This window comes from Aphelocoma coerulescens, chromosome 9 (assembly GCF_041296385.1).
Source record: "Aphelocoma coerulescens isolate FSJ_1873_10779 chromosome 9, UR_Acoe_1.0, whole genome shotgun sequence".
NCBI classification, from domain to species: domain Eukaryota; kingdom Metazoa; phylum Chordata; class Aves; order Passeriformes; family Corvidae; genus Aphelocoma; species Aphelocoma coerulescens.
Genome location: NC_091023.1, coordinates 24,307,835 through 24,324,339, shown reverse-complemented (window position 1 = coordinate 24,324,339; position 16,505 = coordinate 24,307,835). Strand labels below are relative to the sequence as shown.

Sequence of the window (16,505 nt, the reverse complement as noted above, 5' to 3'; positions counted from 1 at the left end):
GTGTATGGTGTGGACATTGCTGTAACAGCAAAAACTACATTGGAACTAGGCAGAAATAATTTGGGGAACATCATTTTAGCAGCTGTGGCTGAGATTAGAACAGACAGAGCTTGTTAAGTTCAAAGTTATTTGTCCATTGTGCTGCTTCTGATTCTGCACTGCAGGAGGAGTTCAGGTTGTACAAATGTGCTTTTTGTTCAGCTGCAGGAAAATTCATTCCAGACAAAGTCAATAAAAACAGGTCATTTTCATCAAGTTGATGTATTTCTCCTCAGTTACACTATTACAAATCAATGGGAGTAAATCCATAGTTAAGAGTGGAACTTGCATAAGGATCCAGGGACTTCTCAGTGGCTGGAGAAAAATGCAGAGGAGTAATCAAAGTTTAATGTCTGAATCCTTCCAATGAGAAGATAATTTCTGTTTCGTGTCAAAACCTGTGATTAGTACAGAAATTATCTATAGGATTTATTGCTTTAAACCCTCAATGTAATGAATTTATTTGTTCCTCCTCCCTGATGGAATTCTCTGCCCCTGTTTGGAGCAGCTTTTCCACAGATGATTTCATTCTGTGAGTGAAATGAAGTGGCAGAATTTGGGGAATTGAGGTGGAAGGTGAAGTGGCTAAGGATGGGGGTGGATGTCCTTTAACTTCTCTGCTTTGGGAAGTTTTTCCTTTAGGAAACTCAGGAAAACAATGGGTGTCCCAGCCAGCCAGAGAAGGATTTGAAGGCACCTTTCAAGATAAATGTAAGTATGCAACATGAAATAATTTGTTTTGTCTACGTGAGATGATTTCTGAGAGAACAAGCTGAGAGTATTTGTTTGGCTGATGGAAAGGATGAAACCTGAGGTGAAGCTGAGAGAACAGAACTTGACTAAAATACGTCTCTTACAGAGAATTTCCCTAATTAAATTGAAAAGTTGGCACCTCTGTCAGTCTTGAGCGTTGAAAAGAGAATAATTTATGACTCATGGCAATCCCTGTTTAATGGTACAGGGCTCAGCTAAAACATTCCCTGCACCTTTGGAGATCAGATCTGCAGACCTAAGACCTGGAATTCATAAAATCCAGGAAGACAAAGTTATTTTAAGGTTGGCAGCTTTCAGTGAGGAAGGTCAGGACAGTTCCATTCCACTGGTGTGGCTGTCCAGGAGGCACTCAGGGAGTTGGATCTGCTGTTTATTGCTCATGTCTCTTCCTGTGGGAGTTTTTAAATTAATAACCACGTTCCCATTTATCCTGAAAACTCAGGAGAGCAAGATTTGATCTGTTTTAAATACAACTCTTTAAAGTTAATTGTGTAAAATGGAACATCCCCTAGTTTAATTCATGTACTGACTTAATTTAGGACACAAAATGCACATGGATTTTGGAGATATGAAGTATTTTAGGATTTTTTTACTGAATTCCTTGATACTGAATACCAAGAGAATCAGTTTCCATTTTGGTTTTGGAACTAAACTCCAGACAATTCCTATACATGGTAGGAATTTGCTGCTTTCCTAATGAATGAGCTCACTCAAGAGAATCAGAAATTACTGCTGATAATTAAAAAAACAGACAAAGAAACATTGTGGGGAGAAAAAAAGGTACAACAATCGAAACTGAATCACTTAGAAAATTGCAGGCACCATGAGTTTGGTGGTATTGGTTTATCTGTCTCAGCTGTGAGAGCAGACACCAAAGATCCTCTCCAATATTGAGGTGAGACACTTGTTTTTCATTAGCTGGCCAATATTTATCATTGAGATCAAGATTTTCCTTCTTGTATGGGGGGAAAAATCTCAAGATCCAGATTTTTCAGTTTCTAAGGGGGGAGACTTAAGAGTCACAGATCTGTCTGCCTCTAAAGCTATAAAAAAATTGAAAATTTAACCTCTCCTCCTCACCACCTTTGAGAAATTTAATCTGGACATGATTAAATTAAACTTAAGAAGTGCTGTCTGACTCAATACAAGCAGTCAAGTTTAAGACTTGGAAATATTTCTCGGCATTTAATAGAGAAAGGAGCAGGTTTGGTCATTATTTGTGTGCCTGAATAGTGTCAAAACCTCACTTGTAGGATTAAATACGACACAGAGCAGGGCCTGTCAGTCCAGAACTGGAAGAGTCAGCAGGGCTGGGTGAGTGCCAGATTATTCCTGAAATTATTCCCATTGCTTGGGTGCTCCCATCCCGAGGGATCCCATTCCCAGTGTTCCTGCAGCCCTTCAGTCAAGGAGGAACTAAGACAGGGAATGTTTTCAGCCTGGTAAATGAGGTGTGGGCAGAAATGTGGAGCTCCCAGTTTATCAGCAGGATGAAGTGGGAATGGAAGTGGGGAGTTTATCAAACCCCAAGTAATTGGAAGGAGCAGGGGTTTGCTGGGTTGGTGGCAATATTTCACTGAGGCTTTGAGACAAACTCAGTCCTGCAGCTCGAGTGGCAGTGATTTTTACAAGGTTTTAATGAGGGGACATCTGTGGCTGTAGCCTCAGCACAGTCCGTGTCCTTTATGGCATCAATAATTTATGATTATTTAATGGGGACCTGCAGAATATAAACCAGTCCTGGTGGGGGATGACTTTATTGAAACCATCTTCTGGGGCTGAAGAGTCTTTGAAGTGTCTGCCTTCAGTGGAACACTAAATAACAGATCCATTATAATTTTATTGTTGCACAAGAGAAAACCCTGTTCAACTGTCGTCTGGTGGAGAGAGTTGTAACATATCACTTGCTTTTGTGTGAACAGAACAATTTCTCAGCTCTGGTCTGCTCCTGAAAAATTCCCAGTGTGACTTGAGGAGAAAAGCATTTAATAATTTACATAATATCTATTTTGAAACGTGTCTAAAGAAGAGCTGATGTGTTGCTCAGATAGGGTTCGGTAAAAATGCACAGCCCCAGTTCTAATTTCACATCCTCCACCCTCCTAAAACCAGAATAATTCTGGTGATTTTAATAGAATTAACAGGGCAGGACCAAAGATATCACATCATCCTTGATTTGTGAAGGATAAATAACCATTCTCTGTGGCTTGTGTGTGAACTCCCTGCCTCAACCAGTTTGGAGTCTCTTACTAAGGTGGTTTCAAAGAGAGATGGAGGAATCATTATTGCTGAAAACGAAAACCCAGAGCGAGAAGTGAAATCTTAAAATCCCAGAAAGGTTTGGTTTGGAAGGGACCTTAAAATCCTCAAGTGCCACCCATCTTCCATGGGCAGGGACACCTCCCACTGTCCCAGGCTGCTCCAAGCTCCAATGTCCAGCCTGGCCTTGGGCACTGCCAGGGATCCAGGGGCAGCCCCAGCTGCTCTGGAAAACAGATCCTTTTATAAACCCCACTGTGCTGTGTTCACTCTCTGTCGTTCATCGGATAATGCTGATGGGAATCATCCTCAGACAAATACTTGGGAATCAGTTTGTGTTGTTTCTACTGTTCACACATCTCCTGGCTTCAGGATTCTCCTAATAATTTGCTTTTTAAAAAAGAAAGAGTAATGTGAGAAAACAAATAACGAGCAAAACACCTTCTGTACTCGTATTATCCTTATCCTTATTATTTGACATATAGTCCAATGTATTTTGGATCTTTTTCCTCAGCCTTGGCAATAATTCAGTTTTCTCTAGATCCTGCAGCCTTCCAGGAGGCTTTTTTTGGTGTTTATTCCCTCTGAAATCAGCTGAGTTTGGCTAGGGAATTCTGAAGGTTAGAAACCCATTTCCAGTCTCCTGGAAATCTTTCCATTTCCACTGTTGTTGCAAAGCCTTTTTTACATCCCCATTACATAAGTTAAATTAAGAACATAGGTCTAGTCGTAGTCATAATCAATTTTCTGATTATGTAGAGAAGGAAAAAGTGCTGGAGCATTAACAATTTTTAAAAGTACATTTAAATCATTATTCATTTATAGGGTTGCATTAATTTCTGAATAATGCAGCACTGGAGATGGATGATTCACAGCCATGTAAAGTCTTTTGTAGTCGTTTAGAGCCTCATTATTTGAATCTATCACTCACTGTTTCCACCCACAGACGCTTCTTGAAGTGAGGAGGCAAAACCACTCTGGTGCAGATAAAAGGGAGAGCCTGGCAAAACAAATACAACAACAATTTTAATTAGGCTGATGTTGCTGAATTCCCACAAGGTGAGCAGAGTACACTGGCAGCCATTCCAAACACATCTGGAGCAGGGCTCAGCGCTTCCCAGCCGGAATGAGGGGCTGGGCCCAGCTGCAGCACCAAGCAGGGGTCACAGCTCTTCCCAAAAAATGGGGCTGAGGTTCTCCAGCTGCAGGAAAAGTGGCAGATCCAGGTCGAGGGAAGAATTTGCTGACTTAGCACATCAGGCACTAAAAACGAACAAAAAGTGAACCCAAACAAAACAGTGAAGGCAGAAAGAATAAAAACCAGGAGACACCTGTGGAGCCAGAAGCCACTAAGGGAGGAGGGAGGTTGGCTGCAAACTGCTGACTCAGGCATTGCTTCACTTTATTTCTACTTGATTTGCAAAAAGGGATTTTTTTCCCTAATTGTTTCCTCAGATAATGACACCTCTGCATTGATTTTTTTTTTCTTTTTTTTTTTTTTTACTTCTTTGTTTTCTCTTTTGAAAATTTGATCTTTTGTTAGAGGTAGGGCTGAGTTATTAATGGCAATGTGAGCCTGGTGAGGGAGGCTGAGGCCCTGCATCAACCCCAAACAATGAGTTGGGTTTCATTTCACTCCCCATGGAGCAGATGAGAGAGATGAGCAAGTTCAGGTGAAGTACAGCCAAGGGCTTTGATGAAAAGAAAGAAAAAAAATCTGCTAAATTTAATATGAAGATTTTTGTAGCTCTTTAGGAGTTAATTTAGGAGCCATTTTTTAACTTCTTCAGTGCAGTTATCAGTTTTCATATAGAAGCTACAGGAAGCAGGAATTTCTGTGTAAATACCGTTGGGCAGTTCTTGCTTGAAGAAAAAGTTATTTTTCAGACAGAGAAATTTTTTTTCTACCTGTATTCATTATCTTAAAAGGTGAAGGATATTATTCCTTAATTGCTGGCTTAACAATTCACCGTGTCTTTTACTTTTAGTACACCCTTGGTGCTCAGACTCTGCCATAAATTTCTGTTGTGTACCTGTATTTTATCTTGTATGGCAGAATCCCACAATCCCAGAATGGTTTGGGTTGGAAGGGACCTTCAAGCCCATCCCATTCCACCCCTGCCATGGGTAGGGACACCTTCCACTATCCCAGGCTGCTCCAAGCCCCGTCCTGGCCTTGGATATTCCAGGGATCCAGGGGCGGCCACAGCTTCTCTGGGAATTCTATTCCAGGGCCTCCCCACCCTCACAGGAGAGAATTTTTCAGCGAGAGGATTTGCAATGCCAGTGGTGTTTAGAGAGACAAAACCCCTGGAGCTTCTTCTCTTGGAGCTCTTGAAACTTTTGGAGCTGCTTCTTGCTGACCTTTGAAAATGAGAGGAGATCAAGGCATGTGTGTGACTGTAGGATGTGCAGAAGCTCCCTGGGAATAACAATTGAGACATTTGTTCTTACACAGAGGGTTCTGGCTGTTTATTTATTTATTTGCTTCTGGTATTTGGGCAGAGATATGAAAAAGCTGCAAAGTCCAGCTCAGTTTTAATGTCTGACACTCTGGAGAGCGTGCTGAGATCAGCACCCTGTGTATTAATCCAAAGGTTCTCATAAATAAATTTCCTCCCTGTTTATCATTTTCCCAGGAAGTTTAATTTTTTTTTAGGAAGACAGACAGATTTTTGGCAGCTGGGCTGAAATGAATCCAGCCTGGCTTGTGCATTCAGGAGGAGCATTGAAGGCTTTGTGTGGTGCTGGACAGAGCCTCTTCTTCCTCCTCGTGGTGATAGCCCCAGTGGGACCTTTTGGATCACAAAAAAAAAAAAAAAAAAAAGGGACAAAATAGGAAGGAAATAGGACTTTTGGGCCTAAACCTGGCAGCCTGTCCTGCTGGTGGGGGATATTTGCCCCAGCAGCAGGATTTTCCCTACTCAAGGGGCCAAGCTGCTTTGCAGAGTGATGGAGATGACAGAAACCCTCTCTGCTGGTCATCCCTGTCCATAATTATCCATATCTGCGGTGTTTCCACTCCTGAGGAGGGGGGGACAAGCAAAGCGACCTCACTGACCTGTGAGCAGGCCAGTTCCTCGTGTTTTAGCCCAAAATGGTCACTGAGGGCTTCAGCCCGTCGAGAACAGGGAATTTGGGGCACTTTTTCACTAAATGTTCCTCCCTCCCAGCTGCCAGGAGCTTTAAAAGAGGTTTTCTGGGTGGTTTCTGAGCTGAGCCTGCAGGGGTGGGGTTTGCAGCAGTCACCTCCCATTATTCCTGGGAATATTGGAAATGAGGTGGTGACTGCTCCTCCAGAATAAAGTGTGCACAGGAAGCGAGCCATGAATATGTAAATGATGCAGAAACCATTAATATCAGATAAGTTCTGCAGCTCGGTGCTTTCTGTGTATCCAGAGCCAGCAGATTGGCTTCCCCAAGGAAAGGCAGGGTATGGAGAAGTTACATTTCTATTACCCAGCATTTGCATAGAAATGATTGCTTCCTGTGGGGCTGGAGGCAGGGGGAGAAGGGGAAAAAGGAGGGAGTGCAGTGGTAAAACACCACAATATCCTGATTATTTTTCAAAGATGGAAAGGGGGACTTGTTCTATCTGCTCGTGGTGGTAATGATGGGGTCATTAAAGGTGTAATCACCTTGGAGCAAGGCATGTTATTGATCTGCCTCTTGCCAAAATCTGGTATGGTTTGTGATCAGTTTTTTAAAAATACCAAAGAAAAACCAAAGCAAAAGAGACAAAAAAACCACCCCCAAACAAAACCACAAAGAAATCCAAACCAAAATCCCCCCCAAATCTATTTTCTTGTTCTTAGAAAAGGCCAAACTTACTCCTAAGTCCTTGATGAAAGGCACTGTAGGGGAGCCAGGAGCAGTCAGACACTCACACTCGGGAGCTGCTGCTCTCCTGAGCGTGTTTGAGGGACATCAGCACAGAAATGCTTTTCACACGGAATGGAAATCATCAGGCACGTTTCTAACAAGGGTCGTTAAGTCCAGAAATGCCAGCTGGGACTCTGGAACTCGTTGGAGCTCATGGAGGCTGCAGGAGTCACTTGGGGGCTTTTGGGGTGGTGAGCGGAGCAGGACAGAGCCAACAGATCCATGCTCCCTGCACAGCCCATCTCTGGTGCCTGGGAAGGGCTGAGGCTGAGCTCTGGGATCTTCTTCCAAGGGGTTTTGGAGTGTTCCAGAGGAAAAATAGCACCATGTCCCTCTGCTGGCCTGGCTAGCAGTGATTTAATGGGGGGTTCAAGTCTTACCATTGATCTAGGCTGGCTTAGCTCTTATTTGTCATTGTTCCTGCATCTTTTCCAATTGCTCCTTGCCCAGAACTGGGATGTTCTACAAACCCAGTGGGAGTCAGGAGTGGTGGCCGAGGGCAGTTGGAAGCCAGGCCAGACCTCTCAGTGTTTATTTTGGAATGGGGAAAGGACAAATCAGTCGGTCACGTGAGTTTCCTGAAGTGTGTAGTGTGCAAACAGGAGCTGAGTCCTTCACGGTCCTGGCACAGAAACACTTTTCCCTCACTGAAGAGACTTAGAGGAGAACATTCTCATTACAATTTTTGTCATGAGGACAGATTGCTGGCTCTTTTTGCATTCTCATTAAAGGCTCTGTCAGCAGCCATTTGGAATTTTAATGCTTTATATTTCTTGTAATTCACGATGTTTGGGCTGTGAGGATCTGACCTTTCCACTGCTCTGTGGTTTGACTGACTGAGTGCTTCTCCCTCAAGTTGCCACCCATTTTTTGCCACATTAAAAAGAGAGGTAATTAAGGAAGATGTGTATGTCTGCTCATCACTCCTTTCAGGGGTGCAGGTCAGACGTGTCCTATTGTTGCAGTGGAGTTGAGGTATTCATCACCTCGGGTGAACTTACAAAGCATCCAGTTCCTTTTTCGGTGTTCATTGTTCTCAGGTGTGCTAAATGAGGAGAAAATATGCAAGACTACTTCTCAGGCATGAAAATTAATGCTCAAGACAGAAATTCTCTGTAGCAGAGGCTTTGCATGGAGCCTGAGTGTTGGCTGGGGTTTCAAAATAGCTGTTTTCAACAACTCCATCAACAGCAGATTCCCTCACTCTGCTGAGTAACTCACAGAGAAATTTAATGCATTTTGTGAACACCTTCTAACAGAGTTTTCAGTTTATTAAAGTTTTATTTAGTTTGGTGATTCTCAGCTGTGGGTAGTTCCATAGGCTTTGTAGTGGCATTAAGGAAGTATCTCCACTGACATATTGTCCCAACCTTTGACTATTGCTCAGGTGCAATCCTCTCCCTCCCTGACATTTGAATTAAAGCATTTGCAGCATGCATTCCTGGGGAAAAGTCCTGGATAAAATCCGTTCCTGTTTGGCTACACAGCTTGGGAAGCCACAGCCTGCTAATCAAAACAGAACTCTGGAAAGGAGATTAAAGTTTTCAGGCACCTATTTCTGAGCTTGCCACATTTGTTAGATCTGAGTGCTCTGAGTTAATGTGAAACACTACAGACATTCTGTGTGGACAGAGATGTTATTCTTGCAGGGAGAAATCTGTTGTGAAGTTTAGCTCATCTTGCATTTGTCTGACACAGCCTCTGTTCAGTGCTGTTTGTTTGGTGGAAAAGCACTCTCATATGAAAGGGGCTCTGCCTTGTTCCAACAACCTGATTTCCTCCTTCTCTGGCCAGAGGTATTTTAGCTGTTTCTTTATAACATAATGATTCTGGTAATGTTTAGGTGCTAACATCTGTATGGGACTAACAGGAATTGAAGCACCTCTGGCTTTGGAGGGGGGAGAGAGCCCAGCCCCAAGGCTGAGTGTGACACCGGCCTTTCCTGGTGCTTTTATGGGAAATTTTGGTGTGTTGGGCTGGTAAAATTAGATGCTTAAAGCTATCTCTGGATGGCTTCAGTGACTCAATCGAGCTGAACCACCACCAAACTCTGCTTCACTGGGGTTTTTGGTGTGGAAATGGCCCATTCGAGCTTCAGCCTCTTCCAGCCTCACTTACCCCACATCTTCTGCCATGATCCCATGGCAGAGCTGCTTTTGCTCTCTTCTCACCAGTTTTAATGCTTGGCAGAGAGGTAAATGAAGTATTTTTGGTAGGCTGATTGGATCCTGTCTCGCTCTGCCCACAGTATCTCGAAAACTGAATTTATTCACATTTAGAGAGCCAGTGATCTCCATCATTCCTGCTCCATCTCTTCCCAGATTTCTCTGAGGGTTTCCTTGAGGTGCTGCTGTCCAGGTTTCTGACTGTAAGTGAACCACCTCTTTATTGCTCTGTGCCTTCACCTGATCATAGATCACCCGTGGATCACCAGTGCTGGTCCCAACATTTTATTGTCTATAAAACTCTGGAAAAGCAACTTTTTCATATGCAGAGGTAAGAAAATCTTGGGTGTTGCCATGCTGGAGGATTGCAAAACTCTGTTAGTGACAAGGCTCCATTTCAGAGCACTTTGGAAAGCTGCAGTGATAATGGGACATTTCTCTTCCCATGACAAAGATTTTCTGGAGCTGGTGCCAGGCACGAACTTAACCAGAAAAATTAACTAGATCATCCTCTAGGTTTATGGAGTGAATTCCTGGATGTGTCTGTGCTCAGGGGGATCCAGACAGAAGCAGTTCCTGACTTCTGCCATGTCACCTTCCATCTCCAGAGGGGTGGGGACTCACCCTCACCAACATAGAACCACGTATCCAGTCACTTGTTTCTCCCTCTTACACAAAAAAAAATCTCAGTTTAACTCTTCTTGGAGATAAAAGGAGCAGAGTTGCTCAGGCATTTAGTGTGGGTGTGAAATGCTTTGGAAATTCAAATAGGTTCTGTTTAATGCCACTTGGGCCTTGCCGTGCTCTACAAAATACAAGTCCTGGCACTTCAGCACCTCTGTAATGGTTCAAAGTTACAGAAGAAGCTGAAGTTTTGTAATGTGGTCCTAAATCTGAACATTTCTAATTTCAACCACTTCATCTTTTGAATTTATTCACCCTATAAGTTCACTTCAAAATTCAGTGATGAAGCTCTGAGACAGATAACAAAAACAATCAATCAGCTTGTCAGGCTGGGAATGAAAATGCTGATTAGGAAGTGAAATGTTGAGGAGAACAAATAAGAAATTATTCAACAAACTCATGGACTTTTGTTACTGAAATAAAACAGTTCTGAGCGACCTTCTTTGGACACATTTGGTTGTGAAAGTTTCTTGAAATTCCTCTCTGGCCTGAAAAGATAGGGAAAACCAGAATTAAAGACCCTCTTGGATAAGGCATTCACTTAGGTCAGAGATTTGTCTTCCTATCCGAGCCACCTCCTAAAGGCTGAAATCCTGAAATACTTCAGAAAGTGTTTCCAACCCAAGTTTTGTTTGTTTAATTCATCTTCTCTCTGGTGGTTGCTGTGGTGATGGAAACTCCTCTTTGTGTTGTCCCAGCAAGGATGAAATTCTTCTGGGAAAAGCTGTCCTAGGTCACTGTGTGGTCTGAAAATTCACAAAGAATTCAGACCAGTGAGCTCTCTTCTGCTTCTGCTCAGGGAATTCCCACTGAAATCTGGCTGGGGCAGCTTTGTCACCTCGCTTGCACAGAATCTTCTGGAAATTTGAGGAGCAGCAAGAGAGACTCAGCTCAAAGTCATGACTTACCACTTGCATTTAACTCTCCTGAGCATCTGAAGAGCCTCAGATTAATCTGCAGAGGGAAAACTCTGCTGTAGGCAGGGGGAGAGCACGAAATATCACCTGGCAAAGGTGAATCTCTGGGCAGATGGAGTTTCAGACAAAGTGGCACTGAGATTAAACTGCTTTGTAAAATCAAGCACAATGTGTATTATTTAATGCCTGCTGGGGGGCAGCAGCAGCTTCCTGAAAAAATGGGGTGAAATTTAGTGTTTCATTGGTTCACTTACAAATTTAAAGCAATTTATTGTTTAAATGGCTATAGCAAACATCTCCTGTCCCCTGGCTGATACAATTTCCTTAAATTGCTGCCTGTTTGTGGGAGCCTCTGTCTTTACATTTTGCTTTCCAGTTTATATTTCAAACAGCAGATAACCCATTATTTTCCCCTGCAACTTGCAAATCTGCTGTGTCTGGATTCCTGTGAGCCCAGCAAAGGCCCTTTCCCATTTTAAACGAATGAGAAAAGTCATTGTGGGAGATTCATTTCTGCTGCCCCGTTTTTCTTATTTATTCCTAACGTTCTGCCCATTTGCCACGAGCTTCTTCACATTTCAGGGGCAGCCAGCCTTCTGTGGGAACAAATTGTGCTATTTACTCCTGTCCTCAGAGGAAAGGAATGGTTTAGGGGGGAGAAATGTCCAGGACAATGAGGAGAACTGGTGCTGAGTATTCCCAGCTGGGGAAATCCATCTCAGGGAAATTGCTCTCAGCTGAAATCAGGGGATGTCATGGAAGTAGGGACTGATTTTTAGCCTGTTTTTTGTGTTTCTGTAGCGTCAGAGCCTGTGGGGAGGAGAAGCACAGCCTGGGCATTGCTGTGCAAATGGTTTGCTGCTTTTGGGGGGAAAAGTGGCAAATGGGTTTTTATTACATTTTTCAAATGTGATATTTATGCATATTTTCTCTTTCTGTTTAAGGGGAGATGTCTCTGTTAGGAGCCAAGAGGGAAACAACAAATTTAAATGGGAAAAAAACCAATAGGTTTGTTTGAATTTGCAAATAGATCTGTGCTGTCAAAAGCTTCAGTCCCAAGCCCCAGTCCCTGCACTTCTCTGATAATATTTGTGATGTTGCAAGGCTTGGTTTGTTTCAAAGTAAGTAAAATCCAGGAATTCTTTCCTATTTTGTTTTGGCTGGCTCTGCACAGCACTCTGGAGCTGTGCTGACGTTCCCTGAGGACACCCAGTCCATATGGGATGTGGGGATCCCTAAATGTGTCACTGAGGTTATTTCACTGTTCTTAATTTAAATGGGAAAGAACCATGGAGTTGTTAAGGTTGGAAAAGACCTCTGAGATAATCCAGTCCAACTTTTAACTGAATCCCACCCTGCCCACTAAAACATATCCCAAAGTGCCACTTTCACTCATTTTTTGGGCACCCTCAGGGTGGTGACTCCAGCCCTGCCCTGGGCAGCCTGTCCCAGTGCTTGGTCACTCCTTCAGGGAAGAAATCTTTCCTAATATCCAACCTGAACCTCTCCTGGCACAACTGGAGGCCATTTCCCACTGGATAATAAAGGAATGATGTGGTAGGAATCCTAAAGGTGTGGGGCTTAGGCCAGGCCCCGAACAAAGTGGGGTCCAGTTCTTTAAAAATCTCCTCAGGGACCTCCAGGCCTTTGAAACTCAGCTTTTATTGCATTTAACATGCCTGGTAATGCCTCCCAAATGCTCTTTCCCTACATTTCCTTTGCATGTGGCATGATTCCATTGGAACTGGTGACAGCCCCTGGCAGCAGTGAATCCTGACAGGAAATCTCCCAGTTCCTTTGTTTTTTTTTAAATTGTAGGAATATGTTGCAGGTGACTGTGGCTATAAAGACATTTCTTTTGGATGGTTTCTGTTTGTTTCTCTCTCCTTTTGCTTTGCAAGAGGAATAACGTGTGTGGTAAATAGAATTCTGTGCTTTCCCCTCAGCAGATACCCCATAAGCCTAATGTGGGTGGCCTGGATTTGAGGACAGCCCAAGAAAATTCATTTCCTAAATCCAAATAGGTTTCTGGATGAGTTGTGGTATCACCCTGCATCTCTGAGGGAAGTTCAAAAGTTGAGGGGGCTGAGTTTTTGAAGTAAAAAAATTCAACTGGCTTTCCTGGGTGGGTATTGAAAAAGGAAAAATTCCTTGTAGTTCTGCAGGAGTGGGATTTACTGCCCTGCCAGCAGAGCAGGAGCCTTCAGGAAATGGTTTCTGTGCAATCCCATGGGCCAGATTTTCCTTACCAGTCTTGGAGAAAGTTACAGAAAGCATAAAAAGCACAAAGTCAAATATATTCTTGAAATTTCCAGAACTGCCTAAATCTAAGAGTTGACTGCATCAGATGCTCCACTTTTCCCTCAACATTAAAAAAAGGATTGAAAAGAAGCAAACAGGGAGTCTTTTAATTAAAGTTGTGAACTGTAATTATTTTGGTTCTCACAGCATTTGGCACAGAGCTGAAGTGTGATATTCCATAGACACACAGGTATGTACATGCACACTACACTCTGTACAATCCAGCCTCTTTGATTCCTGAGTTTTTGGCTTTCAGCTCTGTCATCTGCATAACGTGGTCCCACAGCAATTAAAAAATGGTCTTTGTGAGATCCTCAAAGAAACCTGTCCCTGTGACTCAAGAAATTGCATCAGAGTAGCATCACAATGGGAAGATTCTGGGATGGAACTGGGATTGTGAGCTCTTGCAGGATTTGTGGTGCTGCCTGGGGGAGCTGGTGGCTCTCTGGAGCCTCCTCCTGAAGGAGCAGTCTCCTGCTGGCCTGTTTCTCCTCCTCAGTGTAAACACAACTGAGAAATTGGGTTTTATTTCCTTTCTGTTGGGATTGAAGTGCTGCTTCTCCCAGTGAGCTTTAAGGAACTCTCCATACCTCAAGTTTGGTTTGGGGCTTTGTCCTGCTGTAGAAACCCAGTTCCTTATTTAGGCTCTAATTCACATACGAGACTGACTCTTACAGTCTTTGAGACTGTTCCTTAATTTTTCTTCTGGAGTGCACTCAATAAACTTGATTTTTATTTCATTTTAGGTTTGCAAAGCATTCCCACCACCCTGGAATTTGCTCCATCCCTCGGATCATCCTGGTGCCTCCTCTGAATTTGCTCCAGCAGCTCCATGTCCTTCCCGTGCTGGGCCCCAGGGCTGGGGCAGCTGAGCACAGGAGCAGAATTCCCAAATATTCTTGGCTTTTGTGGTGTGTGGCTTAAAAGCAGAGAGTGCTGGGGTTTTACCTCCAAGGAAGGTGTTCAGGAATGATGTTCCTTGTGAGCTGTCTGCCTGGGAACAGCAGCTGTGATCAAGTTGGCTTTGTTTGAGCCAGACAGGCAGGCAGCTCCTTCCCAGCAAACAGCAAATTCCTGAGCAAATAGGTCAGGGAATCTTAAAAAGAGAAAAGATCTCAAAAAGAAAGAGAAAAAACCCATTTCATCTCCCAAACTGTGCCACCTCCATCTCTGTGGCCATGGCAGAGAAGTGAGCAGGAACTTCAAAAATGCAGATTTACTCTCCACACTTCAGTGCTGTTCTCTAAAGATGTTGGTGTGAGGTGTCTGTAGTTAAACACAAATAAATATGCATAGCAAATATGTATTATAATGTTTAACATGAGTATATAAAAAAAAAGGTGCATAATAAATATTGAAATATAAGAGAGATATAATTTTAATATGCATGCCTGATACCAGAAACTGAAGTGTCAGCATAAGCCAGCAGGTGTTTGCATGGATTCCTGGTCACTTATTTGATATTAAATCCACAAACAGAAAGAAAATTAAGAAAATATAAGAAAGAAATGATGAAATAAGAAAATTAACCCAAAACTTTATTAAAAATATAATTTGAGGCCTGGGCTCACATATATTATAATAATTTATGACTATTTAAGTGTGTTTTACTTACCAAGTGATGTGCTGTATTTTATAATATTTTATAGTTTTCATATTTTCACGTTATATTTTGTATTTTATAATTTCAATTGGCTTGGGAAGTTCTGAAATGAATCCTTAAGTGCTGCTTGCTTTGCCAGGTGAGCCCAAAATGCCTGAGACAGCTCCTGGCTTGTTTTCTGTCAGTCTAAACTATTTTCATTAGCTCCTGTAACAAAACAAAAATCTTAAAAACCTCTTCATGTTTTACTCTTTAAGAAAGGAGTACTTTGAAATGAAACACGGGAAGTAAAAAATAGCAACAATTCTGCTTTGAAATGTTGAAACAAAAGAATTGCCCTTTGATGTCTGCTCAAAACTTTTCCCCCCTCAGATGAGACAATCCTGTGAATTAGATATAAATAGTTCTGCTGACCTCAATCTGCATTTTTCCACAAATATGTTCTTACACCTGCATTTTGTCCCTGTTCAGCAGGGTTAAGAATCCCATCCCACCCAGAGGGAGCAGCTCAGAAGTTCGTGAGATCACAAATACTGCTATTAATGGATCAGATCTTTAAATAGGTGTTTGTATTACCTAAATATATCTAAGCTGCTAAATCTTCGTGTTCACTGCTCATGAATTGGTTTCCTCCTGGGTTTAGACTTTAAATTCGTTAAAGCTTTAAATTTGAAGGTTTTTTGGTGAGATCTCTGAAAATTTTTGAGCGTTCAAAAAATACTCTTCATTCCCATCATCAGTGTGGGAGGTGCTTGTGTTTAATAATGCACAAAACCTGCTGGATTTCCCAAAATTTCCAATAACTTTCCAGGATATTTTGCTCCCAAATTTTTCCTTTGCTGGAGATTTCCTTCCTGAAAGGATGCAGTTCTGAAATCAATTCCTGCAGCAACCCCTCTGCCCTTTTCTCCTCTCTTCTTCTGCCTTTTTTTCCTCTCTTCTTCTGCCTTTTTCTCCTCTCTTCTTCTCCCTTTCCCCTCTGCCATTCCCATGGAGATCAGTCCAGAATGCTCAATTTGTGCCTGAGGTTTTCCAGGACAAAAGAACCAACCAGCTCCATGGATAATGAGGATGTGAATGTACCAGGGGGTATAAATCTACCAGGATGGCAAAAATTATTCCAGTTGGATGCTGCACAAAGCCAAACAGGCTTCAAATTTATTTTAAGTAGCATAAATAAATTTATAGGGAAAATATATTGCCATCTAGAGAAGATACTCATTTTAAATGATCTCTCCGTTAAATACTCAGTGCAGAATTGCTTGATTTTTGGTTTTTAATTTGTTTTTAAGAACAGCAAGTATAAATATGGAACAAATATTTGTTCTGCAGCAGGAATTGCTGCACCCAGGGGTTTTGTGCACCCGTTCAGATGTACTTTGTGATCTGTATTGACACATCCTCTGTAGTGTCTGGAAAATCCTGTACATCCAGCTCTAATTAAGGCTACACATGCCAGGATAAAAGACTCATTTGTATTTATGTGTATGAAAGCCAATCTCGCCTTTCAGAGCAAGAGATTTGCTGGCTTCCTATTTTTTGGTTTATTTATTTCTATTTTTAAGAACCTTTTGGGCTTTATATAATGTATGTCTCTGACAAGAATCCCTGGCTGAGGCTAATTTAGAGGGAAAGGCAGACATCTTTATTTTTAGAGGCTTGATCTGAGTAAATGTTGAAAAATGTACGGTAAGCCAGGGTTTTCTTTTCTCTGGCAGCATTTCTATTCTTGTGTCCTTTCAGGAGGTTTTGCCTTCCCTTGCTCGTTGTGAACTCAACACACCTTGACACGTTGACATCTCACAGGGTTTTATTGTTAAGGGGGACACCAAGTGACAAAAATGCACCCTTGGATGCGTCCCCAGTCACTGCTGATGAGCC

General features: G+C 42.4%; 1 long non-coding RNA gene across 2 annotated transcripts; it reads left to right on the top strand.

The window, feature by feature from the left end:
- Positions 1-11,500: 11,500 nt before the first annotated feature.
- On the top strand, positions 11,501-16,144 carry LOC138114704 (uncharacterized). 2 transcript variants are annotated; one of them, XR_011152734.1, is made up of 4 exons: positions 11,501-11,573; positions 11,665-11,841; positions 13,169-13,211; positions 13,768-16,144. It is a non-coding gene; the product is annotated as an uncharacterized lncRNA (long non-coding RNA). The 2 variants fall into 2 exon arrangements; XR_011152735.1 differs by lacking the exon at positions 13,169-13,211.
- Positions 16,145-16,505: the final 361 nt, after the last annotated feature.